The sequence below is a fragment of the Rana temporaria genome (assembly GCF_905171775.1).
Source record: "Rana temporaria chromosome 4 unlocalized genomic scaffold, aRanTem1.1 chr4b, whole genome shotgun sequence".
Classification (NCBI taxonomy): Eukaryota; Metazoa; Chordata; class Amphibia; order Anura; family Ranidae; genus Rana; species Rana temporaria.
The window spans coordinates 654,058-658,456 of record NW_024404434.1 but is presented as its reverse complement, the minus strand read 5'-3'; positions in this window follow the sequence as shown (position 1 = coordinate 658,456).

The following is a 4,399-nucleotide window of genomic DNA, read 5'->3' as shown; positions in this document are numbered from 1 at the left end:
GGACCCCTATACATTACACAGCACCCTCTGGACCACTATACATTACACAGCACCCTCTGGACCCCTATACATTACACAGCACCCTCTGGACCCCTTTACATTACACAGCACCCTCTGGACCCCTTTACATTACACAGCACCCTCTGGACCCATTTACATTACACAGCACCCTCTGGACCTCTATACATTACACAGCACCCTCTGGACCCCTTTACATTACACAGCACCCTCTGGACCCCTTTACATTCCACAGCACCCTCTGGACCCATTTACATTACACAGCACCCTCTGGACCCATTTACATTACACAGCACCCTGCATTTCTGGACCCCTTTACATTACACAGCACCCTGAAATCTTTGGGTTCACACTGGTGTCCTGGAGTTTGTTGCAGTGTTGGGGTATACACAGTTTTTCTGCATTTAATCCCCATTTTTAGCTGCAGCCCCACAGAGTTCTATTAGCTTGTGTAATTTTATGGTGTTTTCTGATAGCTCACCAAAGACGCAGTTAGGAGGACAGTTGGTGCGCTTTCAGAAAATGTTGCAAAAACGAGTAACCTAATAGAAGTCTGTGGGACTGTAGTAAAAATTGAGGCAGGAAAGCGGCGTATACACCAGCACTGCAACTGAACCGTAGCGCATTAGTGTAAATCCACTTGAGTGCTGGTTCATATATATGCGATGCAGGAATCAGTGCGATTCCTGCATTGCATGTTGCTTGTCGGCCGTTCACGCTGTCCTTTGCAAACTGCTACGGGTGTCAATATAAATTAATGACACCCCCAGATCGGTTGGCAGATCGCAGTGAGAACTGTGAAATGGTCCTGGAATTGGATGACATAGGTATAAACACCCATCCAATCCGATTCCAGTGCAGACCAAAAAAAGGTTTTGGTGCAAATGCAATTTCAGCCGTACAGTTTGTATGTCTGAATTCGCAACGCACAGCCACAGACGTCGCATGTGATCCGCACAGCAATGCGGTGCGAATCACATGCAATGTCTATGATCACACAGTAGTGAAAAGCCTGGCTAAAGGAATGGACCAACTGTCAGCATAGGGTTAATGAAAGGCTCTGCTGGAGGAAAGAGGGGGGGTGAAGGATTTGGGGGAGAGGGCAGAGTCTGGACACAGTGCTGATAACTCACTTTATGTTCCGGGATGTCCCCAGTCTCACACTAGTTCTGTCTCCAGGCTCTTTTGCTATCAGCTACTTGCTCGAATGTTCCCGCCCACACGTTCCTTTCAGACACACAGCTGAGCAGGGGCTGCACGGAGCATGGAGGACACAGAGGGGAGGGAGGAGGCAGAGCTGATGCAGACTCTTCCATTCCTGTAGTGGGGGGGGGGGGAGTTCTCACGGAGCTCTGTAAGAATTTAACAGAGAGAGAGTGAGTTGCACAGTAGTGTCAGTCTGCCTGAGCTCTCCTTGCGCTGTCAGCATATAACATCGCCGCTGCACTACCAAGCCCACTCTCATTGTTACATACAGGGGAGGATGAGGGAGCCGCCTGACACCCCCCTAATGTGTGACACCTGGTGCGGTCCGCCCCATAGTTAGTACACCTCTGATAGAGGCAGCTTACATACACGGCCAAAATTAGTTGCGGTTTCATGTTAGCCGGGACAAGTCCCGGCAGGCTAAATTAGCCGGGACTAGGTCCTATTTGATGGGACTGTCCCTTTAAAAATGGGACAGTTGGCAAGTATGCATGACACCACTCTTATCTCTATTAATAATAGACAGACCTGACCGGAGAGGTGAGGAGGATTCTGGGAGGTCACATGACATCACTCTTATCTCTATTAATAATACACAGACCTGACCGGAGAGGTGAGGAGGATTCTGGGAGGTCACATGACATCACTCTTATCTCTATTAATAATATACAAACCTGACCGGAGAGGTGAGGAGGATTCTGGGAGGTCACATGACATCACTCTTATCTCTATTAATAATACACAGACCTGACCGGAAAGGTGAGGAGGATTCTGGGAGGTCACATGACATCACTCTTATCTCTATTAATAAAACACAGACCTGACCGGAGAGGTGAGGAGGATTCTGGGAGGTCACATGACATCACTCTTATCTCTATTAATAATACAGACCTGACCGGAGAGGTGAGAAGGATTCTGGGATTCTAACATGATATTCCTATTGGTTCCTCAATACAGAGATTTCCTCTTGTGAAGTCAGGTGATCACATGACCATCACAGTGCCTCCATGTGACTCCCTAAAACCCAAGAGACACAACATGGAGAAGATTCTAGAAGTCACCAAGAAGATGATGGAGCTGCTGACAGGAGAGGTGAGGAGGATTCTGGGACATTATCCAGTAACAGACAAGGGGTGTGTCTGGATGGTGACTTCTCTGTGCTGCAGACACAGTTCATGTATCTAGGATGGATTTATGGACATTCTGGGGTTCAGCTGCTAGTAAAATGTTCATTTTTCCCCCCATAGGTGTTGCTTGTCTTAGTCATCTGGGGTATGTGTCTTAGGTCTTCTGCCCCATACCCGGATCTAGCGAGATCTCTGACAGAGGAATTCTCCCGGGATTACTAGTTGTGATGTTTGCTGGCAGTGCCGGGTGGAGGGATAGGTCTGTATAGTCTCAGACCCAAGACAAGAAGAACTCTCCACATAGTATAGAAGAATTCGGATGAGGGGATCGGGTAACAAACCCTGGGACTTTAAACGGTGTCAAAGTATAAATAGATCAGAGAATAATAATATAAATAAAAATATAATTTATTGGAAAATACAATATTTCACAACATTGAAACATGACAGTGTTGATCCTTGTAGTCATATAGCGGCTTGGATAAACCAAACAACGCCCAGACCTGTTAGAAAGTGCCCGACATGTTTCGCTAACAGCTTCATCAGGAGCATATAAACAGGGGAGGCTACAAGGGATAGACAAAAGACAACATGAATATTCATACATATAGATCGTAGGCGTGTCAATAGTGTTACAATGACAAGCAATTAGGAAATTTAGACAATCAATAATGACGATCAATCATAAAGGTTTAAGGGGGAGAAAAAAACAATTGAATAATGTCAAATATTCATGAATGATACATAGATCACAAAAAAACATATATGAATAGAAGTGATCAAGAGCAGACTTACCACGCAAGATCAAAGATCATCAAGTAATGATAGAGTAAAAACAACGCATACAAAGCCATAGTTACTAGCCACATTTGGCCTGTAGACATAGAGCCACACTGGAACCAGTCCGTACATGGATTAGTCAAAAATTGCTGCAGTACAAAAGAGAAAATAGATCAAATTAAATATACAGAAGGTACTATACGGTGTATACAGCATGTGTGTCCATAAATTTACAAACACACACATGTATACATACGTAGAAAAATCTCTGCGAGGACCCTGTACTTACAGGGTATTGCATAGAGGGTAGTAAATATATATATAATAAGTATTTGGAAAGGATTTGTTTAAAAATACCTATTTAGGTTGATGGGATCCGGTAGAGAAACTGGCAACAATGTATAAATGAGTCCAGCACATAAATGGTTAACAACCACTGGTCACAAGCAGGAACAAATCCCCAAAATAGAAGACTGGTAACAAAAGGAAAAAATATATGTATATAATATATGTTATAATCCAAAAGAATCAAACTATAACAATTAGTTGATTTAAAAGTAATGAAGGGTCCAAAAAAATGGGAAGCAGCAACGAAATGGAAAGCAGCAAAAAGCAGTGCAACACATACCTGATTGCTGGAAATAAATTGGCTGGAGAGTAAAAGTAGACCAACAGAAGGCAGTCTAGTGACCCTGCAAGGCAGAGCCATTGAATGGATCAGAAGGAAAGATCCCTTTATATACCCGAGCGGCGTGTGATGACGCCGCTGGGGGTGGGCTAAGAGGGTGGTCAGTGATTGGTGCTGAACTCAGAGGGGGAGGACAGGGGGAAAACCAAACTGGAACTCCCCTGTCCGGGATCGCCACTAGCGGTGAAACAGACCCGATGCGCGCACGCCTGTGACAGATGGGTGACGTCACAAAGCGGCGCTAAGAGTGAACGCCATCTTGGAACAGGGATAGAAGCCTGGCAAAGACGAACAGTAAACTCGAATGGGTCACTGAATGTCATTACGTCGACACCAAACGGTGAACGGCGCAGAGAGGGAGTGACCACAGTCGGGGGCTGGCGGGGCAATAGTAGATGGAGGCCAGAGTGGAGGTGGCCAGGCGATACCTTACAATCCTCATCAGTGGCAGATGGACGAAGCCAAACAGAGAGAGAACATCAAACACAAAACCAATAGGGATCACATAAACTGCAGGGACCGGACCCAATGCCCCATAGTAAAAAATGCGCCCCTAGTGCCCATACAGCAGTATGACACC